A 12114-nucleotide genomic window follows, 5' to 3' on the forward strand; every position below is an offset into this window, starting at 1 on the left:
CTTTGTTGCTGCATGCAGACTTTCTCCTAGTTGTGGCGAGCGGGGGCTACTCTTCCTTCCAGTGCACGGGCTTCTCACTGTGGTGGCTTCTCTTGTTGCGGAGCACGGGCTCTAGGCATGCAGGTTTCAATAGTGGTGGCACGCAGGCTCATTAGTTGTGGCGCACAGACTTAGCTGCTCCATGGCATGTGGGATCTTCCCGGACCAGGGCTCGAACCCGTGTCCCCTGCATTGGCAGGCAGATTCTTAACCACTGTGCCACCAGGGAAGTCCCTAACCATTTGTTTTTATTCTATGCTTTTACAATCACATGCATGTGCATAACTATTAATACATTGAAATTTTGAACATAAACTGTGTTACACAGTACATATGTTCTTGAAGTACATAACTGATCTTGAAGTTCTTGCAGTGTCAGTATGAATAAACTACTGCACTGTATCCCTTAATATGGATGTACCATGTTTTAAAAAACTATCTTACTAATGAGCCTTTGAATTGTGTCTAATTTTTGACTGTCAGACGTGGTGCTACATAAACATGCTTTATCGGGCTCTTTGGGTGCATGTTTAAATGTGCTCTGGAGTCATCTCTGAAAGTTACCTTCTTAGTGCCAATTTGGCCCATAGGCACAGAGTATTAATAAACACCGCCAAACCACCTTCAAAACAGACTGGAACAATTAAACTTCCATCTACAGTATCTGTGAATTTCTGTTTCTCTCCCCCCTCAAATTATCTTTTAGATATTTCAGGATATTTAAGGACAAAAAAATGGTATCTTGTTATTTTCTTATTTTGCATTTCTCTGATTATTAGTGAAGTTGGCCATCTTTTCCCACTCAGGGGCCATTTATATTGCCCTTTAAATGAGCAATGTCACCATCATTCTATATCAAAATTCTCTTGTTTCTATTTAAATATTTTTCTTATAGATGAATTTTAGAATAAGTTTGTCAAGTAAATCCACTGGCAATTTGATAGGAACTTCCCTGAATTTAGATATTAATTTATAGGAGAATCGACATCTTTATACCATGGTGTATCTCCCCATTTATTCAAATCTTATTTTATGTTCTTTGGTAAAGCTTTATAACTCTTTTTACATAAGTATGGTATGTTTCTTTTCTGTGTTTATTCCTGTATATTTTGAAATGTGGCTATCTTGAATGCGTGTGTGTGTGTGTGTGTGTGTGTGTGTGTGTGTGTGTTTTTAAGTTACACTTTTAGGTTGGTTTTGTCTGATGCATAAAAAAGCTACTGATTTCTGTATGTGAATCTTATATTTATTTGACTACCTGGATAAACTTCTTACAATACATAAAAAATATTCTAATAAACTTAAAAAGTTCGAATAATTTTTCAGTTGATTCTTTTGGATTTTCTATGTGGATAATTATACCATTTGTGAAAGTGATAATTTTTATCATTTCTAGCATTTATACCTCCCCCTCATCTTATTGCACCAGGTACAATTTGAATATTAGCACAAATAGTACATATCCTTATTTTATGTCTGAATTTAATGGGACTGATTCTAATGTGTCACTCTGATGTCTGACTCTTGTTGTGGGTTTGAGATAGATAACCTTTATCTAATTAAGAATATTCTCTTATATTCATAGTTTCCTGGTTTTTTCCCCCTAAGATATATATTTTTAAGTATATGTACATGGGAAAATTTCAAAGAAAATAAAAATAAACAGTGAAAAATAATTTCCCTCACATCCCTGACTTCCAGTCCCCATTTTCTCTCCTAGCACCTAGTTCTGTCACCTTTTTTTTTAAGTTATTATTTTTTTAAATTGAAGTATAGTTGATTTACAGTGTTGTGTTAGTTTCTGGTGTACAGCAAAGTGATTCAGTCATATGTAAATTTATATGTATATTCTTTTTCATATTCTTTTCTATTATAGTTTATTACAAGATATTGAATATATTTCCCTGTGCTATACAGTAGGACCTTGTCATTTAGCTTTTTATATATGGTAGTTTGTATCTGCTAATCCTAAACTAGTAATTTATCCCTCCCTCACTTTGATAACCATAAGTTTGTTTTCCATGTCTATGTTTCTGTTTTATAAATAAGTTCATTTGTATCATTTTTTTAGATTCCACATATTAGTGATATTATATGGTATTTGTCTTTGCCTGACTTACTTAATTTAGTATGATAATATCTAGGTCCATCTGTGTTGCTGCAAATGACATTATTTCATTCTTTTTTATGTTGAGTAATATTCCATTGTATATATGAACCACATCTTCTTTATCCATTCATCTGCCTGTTGACATTTTTTTATGTGCATCCTTCTCTAGGTAGGCTCTGCATGGATTCTCTCTGCCTCTGTCTCTGTCTCTCTCTCACACACACACCCTTAACCAACACCAATTGTTCCATGCCACTGTTGCTTTCTGCCACAGCACTACCAACTACACTTTTGAATATGTCATTCCATATCAGTGCTTATAAATCTACTTCTTTTTCAAAAACATGACTGCCTGGTATTTCATTTCATGGATATGTCATAGTCCCTAGAATCTTCTGATGGCCATTTAGGCAGTTTTCAGTCTCTTCCTACTATAAACAATCTGGAATAAACACATTTATAGGTAAACATTTGTATTCATCTATGAGTATTTCTAGATGTTAAACTCATAAAAATAAACTTGTTCAACTAAAGAGCATGTGGATTTTTAATTTTAATTCAAAGTTTCTAAAAGAGGCCGTGCTTCAGCTTACAATTTCACTAACAAAATATGAGATAGATGCGTTAGAAGTGTTTTCTGTAGTTTGTTGTTGTTTGTTCCTCTTTGTTGATATATGTACATATACACACATATACATATATATTTTATGTTAATAGACTTTATTTCTTAGAACACTTTTAGGTTTATAAAAAATTGAGCAGAAAGCAGACGGTTCTCATATACCCACTCTCCCCACATTCTCACTGCCCACAGTTTCTCCTGTTATTAGCATCTTGCATTGGCGTGGTGTATACCATATTTTAGCCCAGCATATATTATAATGTAGTAAAACGTATCAGTCTCCTACTTAATGGCTTCTGGATATCATGTCTTACTTAGGACTTCCTTTTTTTGAGATTATTAAATAATTTGAAGAGTTTTGTTGTAGTTCTTATTGTTCATGTAACAGGTGACATTATAGCAAATGGTATTTTGGCATTTATTGAGATGATCACATAAATTTTCTATATTAATCTGTTAATGTAATAACATATATTAATGGATTTTCTAATGTTGAGCCTTTTTAGCATTCTTAAGACAAACTCTAGTTGCTTATGATGTAATGTTCTTTTGATAAAGTCAGGACTTCATATGCAAATATTTTATTTAGGATTTTAAAATGTATTTTTACTATGCTCTGACACTGCTTATATAAATTGCAAATGTCCATAGAATTTGCCATTTCCATGAAGTCTCTTGAACCTGTCGTTGTTTACAGGTGCGGATCTTTTTTATTTTTTTAATTTATTTTATTTTATTTATTTTATTTTTGGCTGCGTTGGGTCTTCCTTGCTGCACGCGGGCTTTCTCTAGTTGCAGCAAACAGGGCTACTCTTCGTTGCGGTGCACGGGCTTCTCATTGCACTGGCTTCTCTTGTTGTGGAGCGTGGGCTCTAGGCACGTGGGCTTCAGTAGTTGTGGCACGCGGTCTCTAGAGGGCAGGCTCAGTAGTTGTGGTGCACAGGCTTAGTTGCTCCACGGCATGTGGCATCTTCCTGGACCAGGGCTCGAACCCACATCCCCTGCATTGGCAGGCGGATTCTTAACCACTGCGCCACCAGGGAAGCCCCAGGTGTGGATCTTTGAAAATATTTTCAATATACTTCATGGAGATTGGTCTATATGGTGTTTCTATTTCTTTTTTCCCTAATTTTGGACATTTTTAGTTTTTGAGGAAGTCATCTGTTTTATATGGATTTTAAAATTTTGGATGTTTTAATATATTCTTTTTAATGCTTTAAAGTTACATCCCATCCTTTGACATGCTGAATGTTGCTCACATATCTTTGCTCTGTTCACCAAAACTATATTTTTGTTGCTGCTGTTTGCTTTTGATCTTGTTAATTTATGCTTTCAGGTTTACTAATTCTGTTCTTGGGCTTATTTTGATTTTTTTCTAGCTTCTCAAGGTGAAAGCGTAACTCAATTCTTTGCAGACTTTCCTGTTTTCTTGTAAATGCAGGTAAGGCTATTTCTTTCAAATGCCACTGTGTACCTACATCATGGGCCTCTCATGATTGTTTAAGTAGCTTGTAATTGTTTTCTTTTTTAATCCAAGAATTATTAAGCAGTGTGTTTTCTAATTTATTTTTTCTTTGTTTTTTTCATTGCCCATATTTTATTAATTGATTAATTTTTGCATTGTGGTCAGTGATTAAGACCTGTATGATTTCTGCTTACTGAAAACTTTTAAATGTTCTTGTGGCTTAACACATGGTCAGTTTTTGTAACTGTTCTACATGTATTTGAAAAGAATGTGCAATCTTCCATTTTAAAACCTTTTTTATTTGAAATAATTATAGATTCATAGAAAATTGTAAAAAAAATAGTATAGAGAAATTCTGTGTCTCTTTCACCCACTTTTCCCTGATGATAACATCTGGCATAAGTATAGTAAATGGGTGTATTAATTTTCTATTGCTGTGCAGCAAATTACCATAAACTTAGTGGCTTAAAACAGCACCCATTTACTAGTTCCCTGTTCTGTAGATCAGAAGTCTGGGCACTTGTGGCTGGATTCTCTGCTCAGTCTCACAAGCTAAAACCAAGGGTTGACTGTACTGCACTTTTACCTGTGCTCCAGGGTCCTAATTCAACCTACGTGGTTGTGGCAGAATTCAGTTCCTTGTGGTTGTAGGACTGAGATCCCTGCTCACTTGCTAGCTATCAGCCAGTGGCCATTCTTAGCTCCTAGAAGTTGCTGTTTTCCTTGCTACATGGCCTCCTCCAGCTCCAAAGCCAGTGATGGAGTTCAAATCCCTCTCACATTTTGTGACCTCTCTCACCAGGAAGAGTCCAGTCTGTTTTTAAGGGATCACATGACTAGATCTGACCCACCCAGGATAATCTCCATATGTTTTTTTGTTTATTTGCTTATTAACAATAAACATTTATTTCTCACAATTCTGGAGGTTGAGAAGCCCAAGATCACAGCGGGGCAGGTTCAGGGTTTGATGACTGTTTGTGCTCTCTTTAACATCACGGGGCAGAAATGCAAACTCCATGACTTAAGGTCAATGGACTTGGGGCCTTAATTATATACGGAAAATCCCTTTTTCTATATAACTTAAGTATGGGAATTATATTGCATTATATTCACAGGTTCTGCCCACACTCACAGCCAGGGGATTACACAAAAATGAGGGTCAACAGGGTCATCTTAGAATCCTATGTACCACAAATATCACAACCAGGAGACTGATGTTGGTACAATCCACAGACCTTATTCAAATTTTACCAGCTTTACATGCATGTGCACGTGTGTGTGCACGTGTGTGTGTTTATATTTTTATGTGTGTAGCCTCCTTTTCTGGCTACTAAATTATATATAGATTATAGTTAGCTTGTTGATTGGCTAATCAAGTCTAACATTTACATGATATATATACTTGGAAACTGGGTGGGATATTTCACTTTTAGGATCCTCGGGTTTTTAATTTTATGATTTTGAGGGGGTTTTTTTGTTATAGAAAATTTTCTTCAATTATTTCTTTATTTTCTTACTTCCATTTTCTCCTTTTTATTCTAGAATGCTTCTTAGACGGATATTGAAATATCTGGATCTCTCTTCCTTGACTCTCCAGTATTCCTTTTTATTTTCTATCTGCTTGTCTATTTGCACTGAATTCTGGAAGAGCCTCTAAACTTTGTCTTCCAGTTTACTAATTGGCTCTTCAGTGACCCATTCTGCTATTTAGCCAGTGTACTAAGATTGTCCTATAACCAAACAACAGTTTAATCTTCAAGGTCTCTATTTGGCTCTTACTTATGGATGCAATGTTTACTTCTGTCTGATAATAATTTTACTTATTCTAATATCTTATTTTTCTCCATTTTGTTGCCTTGGGTATTGCTATGTCTGTTTGCCTTTCTAGTGTGGTGGAAACATTTAGTGATTTTTGGTTTTATGTGAACAGTGTGTATGTTCTTCCCACACTGTTGGCGTGAGGATGGGTGAGAGATAGGACACACCACCTGGGGTGTGGCCACCAGCTCTGCTTCTGGGAGAGGGTTCCCAGTTCATCTATTGCCCTCTTCCTAGCACACTGCCCTGACCCCCAGCCCAGGTAACCATGCACTCTCAATCCTTTTGCTTTGGCACAGACTCAGATCCAACTCACTGCTTGGTACAGAGAATGTGATGAGGACCAACTCTGACAGATAATCTCTGTAAGTAACCACACCACGTGCCCTGGATGCTGCCTCTTCCCAAATCCACTACCACCACACTAGGACCCTTGGAGCAGTTACCGAGTCTGGAGCATCCCTGACGTGCACACTTCACGCCTCCCTTCCCTCTCATAGAAAATCAAGATCACTTCTCATAAATAGAAAGTAACCTAAAAGTAAATGCAGTGAGGGAAAAAAAAACCTAATCCAAAGTGATTGAATTCCACCCAAACATCATTGCTTTCTCAAAACTTCTTGTCTGAGGCCTGCCCATGGATTTTTGAAAAGAGATGTTAGTAAGTGTTAAGAGGTTTAGACATGCCATCACCAAACCCAGGGCTTTCTCCCCAGCTCAAACAGAAGGTTTAGAATGGAATAGAAAAAGAAAAAAATTTCTTAATATGTAAGCCAATATTATTGAATGCTGCATCAGTCAGCCACCTAAAAGTGTCTCCTACACTTCAGGAAAGGGTTGGGAATGGATGTCCTCAAAGTTGTCTTCTGACACTGAAAGACTAGGTCTCTGTCCATACTGGTCATGTCCCTCCCCTTGAGGGTGCTCACTGCTCTCAGTTACATTTCAGGGCACCCGCATCCTGTGGCATACAGGTGCCACGTGCAAGGCAGGCTCAGTGGATGTTAATCACAATTTGCAGGGAGTAATTTTTAAACCCTTAAACATTGGTTTCTTTTCTGTAATATATGATTTCACATCTGGACAATCGAGTGGATAACAATTTTTTACCCTGAAAACTACATAATGTTTAGCAAACCAAATATTTTAGAGTCTTTGTGTTGACTTTGAAGTTACAGTGGTGACTTCCCATCTAAGAAGGAGGGCTGGGCTCACCTCGGCACCACCTCTGGTAGAATTCACTGTGGAAGAACTTCCAATCTTAGGAGAAAAATAGAAATGAGACAGTGGAATCATAGCCAACCCTGTCACAGCCTTTACAAAGTGTTTTTATATTCACTAAATAAAAATTTTTAAATGACACACTAAAATAAAGAGACTATCCAGCGACGCATTATACATCTTAAATCATGGGCATTTCCATTTACTGTTCCTTTTTTGAGGAAAAGTGTGGGTGATCCCTGTTGTCCCCAGTTTCAGAGAGATGCTTTGCTTTTGTTTTGGTTTGGTTTAATAGAATGCCAGATTCTATTCACAGGCAGATTTTATGATACCTGAGCCGTTTCTGATGTCCAGCGCTGCTTCTTGGATCCCTGATCCAGATGGTCGAAATAATTGAATGCTTGAAAATTTGGGGGGAGTTGCACTGTACCTGACTCTCAAGTCCACATCCCCACACACAGGGTTATATGACGTTAGCTCTGTCTGGGGTAAGTTCTCTGCTGGTCACAGTCTGACTCCCTGACATTCAGGACTGCTGTTCTTCACCAGGTACGTTTCTTTCTATTTCCTTTTCTTTTTCCAAGGTCTCCTCACAAACCCTCACTGACTGAACCCCTGTGTTGGCTCACCTTTCTCTGCTCAAATACCAACAATCTCCAACAAGAGTGACTCCAAATTCAACGTACTGGAGATGAAATTTAAAAAATTACCAAAAAGGTATATAGAACCAAGTCTGCGATTATGTGAAGCAGGGAAGTGAGGATGGGGTAGATCAGTCTCTACTCTTTGGGATCAAAGAGTAGATTTACTGTCTCTAGAAACACAAGTTAGATAATTTGCCCTTAGAACTAGTCTTTTTCCACTTAATTGTTTTCTACGTAAAAAAATAAATGACACCGTCCAATGACCTCACAGGTCTCGGTCCAGTGAACCAAGAACAAAAGGATACAGCACTTTAAGGAAGAGGTTGGTCTTAGGGGCTCCGGGGTTGATGCCCCAAATACAATAACCCACTTGCAAAAATAAGTCTTTAATAGCTTGGCAAAATGTCAGATAATGGACTTGAGGACACAGGGAAGGGGAAGGGGAAGCTGGGATGAAGTGAGAGAGAGTCATGGACATATATACACTACCAAATGTAAAATAGATAGCTAGTGGGAAGCAGCTGCATAGCACAGGGAGATCAGCTCGGTGCTTTGTGACCACCTAGAGGGGTGGGATAGGGAGGGTGGGAGGGAGATGCAAGAGGGAGGGGATATGGGGATATATGTTTATGTATAGGGGATTCACTTTGTTATACAGCAGAAACTAACACACCATTGTAAAGCAATTATACTCCAATAAAGATGTTCAAAAAAAAAAAAAAGGAAGAAACTTGGCAAAATGTCAATGACTTGCCTCGTTGGTTCTTTGTTTTAGTGTGTTGTTTTAAACAGAAGAACAAACAGCCAGTTAAAGAAACCCCAACTTACTAATCAGTTACATGCAGGTGTTTATAGATTTCTTCTGTTTTAATGAATTAGACTTGGCCTTGTGCCATCCTAGAAATGACTTAGACACTAAAAGAATGGCTGATGGCTTAGCAATAACATTTTGGAGTGATGCTGCCTTGTATCCATTCTAGACCCAAACCAGGAAGCTTCAGTTAATTACTGTGCGTGTTTTAGGCATGTGCATAACTATTTTTCTTTCTAGTTTATACTTGCAAAAATCAGATCTAAAGACCCTTAGACACGATAGTTTAAAGAGCAGAGTGATGATTTCCTGTATGAGACCAACTCTTAAGCTGTTTTTAGGCAGAGAAGCACACTCTTATTTGGTCTGTTTTGACTTTTATGACTAATTTTAAAGATTGCTCTGTGCCCTCTCTTTGTTTTGCATATTTTGTGGCTGTCTTTGGCCACGGCCATCTCTGTTCTGATGGCTCCACACTTGAGTCAGATGTGGTGGCTGTGTTTCCCCTTCCACGGCTGATACGACAACCATTGTGTGAACAATTTCCTCTCTTCAGGTTAGTGGTCAATTGTAACTCCGGTCAAAGCTCAGGACACATCACTGCTGGCCCGTGGGTCAAGGGGAACAGACATTTCACTCAATTCAACATTTTTTTTTTTTTTTTACCTACAGAATTGGTACCATATTGAGGCCTCGGAGGGGGGAGATAGGTGTGGGGGAGGAAGAGTTTGAAATGATAAGCTAAGTATAGGTTTCCCATATGTTCCGCTGAGTTCAGGGAAGAATCCATGCTGTTATGGTAACACCCTAAGAACCATAAAACAAGCAAGAAGAATAAATTTCCTCCTCTGAGCTCTTTGCTGCCACCCACAATCCTTGGTCCTAGCGTGGTGTCTTGAGCCAGCGATGGGGGAAGACCCCCTTCAGCTCGGCTCTGGGCTTTGGGATTTGACAGCACTGCTCAATCCTTGCTTTTCTCTGGGTGAAACGAGGCTGCCACTTCCCAAACACACAGGGTACTTTTTGTGGGAATCCTGGTGCCGCGCGGACTCGGAAGGGCTGCGTAAGTGTGAAATGCTGTACATTGCCTTTATAAGTACCTATCAAAACAAATGAAAACATCTCATTTAACACACAGTATTTAAGTAAACACATTACGGCTACACCAAAATAATCCTCCCAAATATTAAACAACAAATCAACCCCCTGTCAGAGCCTGACTCACTGAATAAATGGAATGAATAAAATTGTAACTCATGCGTTTGACTACGGCTCTATGAAATTGTTGAATCTGTTAGGTGTAGCGTGTGATTTCTGCACACAGTTACCAAAATAACTTCAAATGCTTTATTCTCTCTCCCAATTGAAATCAAACAGATCTGCAAGTTCCCAAATCGGGTAATACAGGCACAGGAGCGCAAATCACATTTTCTTCTCTTCTACCCCTCCTCCTGCCCGAATGGAAGCTAGAACCAGAATGTTCAGACGCAAGGACCATTATTTCCACTCCACCTGAGCACCGGTCAGGCTGCATCGTTTGTAATGGACCATCCTAGTTCCCAGAAGAACAACTCCGCCCATTACCCATGTGCCATCCAGTTGTTCACAGGGTTATAAGTGACCATAGCGGAATACAGCCTTCTCTGCCCGAGAACACATTGCTATCTATTCCTTAGGCCTGAAAGAGAAATGCTGCACCTGTCTTAAATATTCTCCCGCTGTTTATAACCTTCGTCTAAGCTTCTGTGACTGTTACCAGCCGTGAGTAGTATACCCAATCCTTCTCCAACAAATGTCATTGCGTTTCCAAAAGAGGATGGGAAAGTCTCAACATAATCCCACGGGAGAAATCTTATTGTTCCTCCAAAGCGTATTTTGTATCGAAACCAATGCCTAATATCTGTGACATTCTAGAGCTTTAAAGGAAGGATTTGGCTCTGCTGATGCACAGCCATCTGAGACTCCAGCATCTTCAGTCAATCAGAATAGTTCTGGTTAAAGCACATATGTTGGCCAACAGAATCAGGGCTGATTTCCAGCTCATTCCTAATATGCCCCTGCCCCCACCCCTGCTCCAAACACTCTCTCAATTGCCCCACTCCTTTTGGGCCACGTTCTCATGGGTACCATTGTGAATACACGTTAAGACGTGCCCGAACACCCCATGTATTTACTTATCATTCAATGACTATTTTTCAAGCCCCTGCTTTGGGTGTTGGACTACAAGGGTGAGCAGCAACACACTCATCCTTGCTCAAAATGTATGCAATCTAGACTATCTGTCAGAGAACAAAATGCTGCAACCCCCGTGCAACAGCCAAGATTTCAAGCTAAGAATGCCAATTAAATGTCGATCAGGTGATAATAATGCTTTGAAAGGTCATAATTATAATTTTATTAAGCTGTGATCAGGGAGATAAGATAAATGTCATAGAAATGTGTTTAATATTGGTTACATATTACATTATAGAAAAATTATGAATTTGTGTATCTTGTGTACATTCAAATTTGGATATGTTTAAGGGCAAAAGCCGAGTCTATTTTCTTTTTTTTTATCTGCTGGATGAGGAATGGATTTTAATTCTTTCTCTGCTAATTAAAGGAGAATTAGAGGGACTCCCTTGGTGATGCAGTGGTTAAGACTCTGTGCGCTCAATGCAGGGGGTCTGGGTTCGATCCCTGGTCAGGGAACTAGATCCCACATGCATGCTGCAACTAAGAGCTCGCATGCCACAACTAAGGAGCCCATGGCTGCAACTAAGGAGACCAAGTGCTGCAACTAAAGAGCCTGCAAGTCACAACTAAGACCCGGTGCAACCAAATAAATAATGAAATAAATAAAATAATAATAATCATAAAAATTTTTGAAAAGGAGAATTAGAAAAACAAACTACTAAAGCACTAAATACATTTTGATTACTTATGGATATAAGCAGTTACTTGCGTTTCATTCCTTTGCTTACTGAAAGCATAATGATAGGTGAAATTAAGAGTTAATAGTGTAATAGTGAGGGTTCATTTGGCAGATGGAATGAGGTCTGCTGTTTTCCCACCTTGTAGTTGGGAATGTGAAGTTACAGTGTTTGCTCTTGGGTAAAGTCATGCAGCATTTAGCCCCTATTCAAATAAATCGAGCTATTCAGGAATGGAAAAAGGCTCCAGCTGGGGTAGAAGGCGATGAGTGTGGTTGCAGCTGGGCTCCATTTAAGGTGCCTGGGGGAGCCAGGGAGAGCCCTCCAGCAGACAGCTGGGCAGGGAGGGTCAGCTCAGGATGGGGACCGGATATGAGGGAGGAGATGGGATGATAGCTTGATGGAGGAAGGTTCAGCAGAAGGAATTTTTTTGGCTTAGAACAACACAAATTTATTATCTTACAGTTTTGGA

This window comes from Leucopleurus acutus (assembly GCF_964270905.1).
Source record: "Leucopleurus acutus genome assembly, chromosome: 14".
NCBI classification, from domain to species: Eukaryota; Metazoa; Chordata; class Mammalia; order Artiodactyla; family Delphinidae; genus Leucopleurus; species Leucopleurus acutus.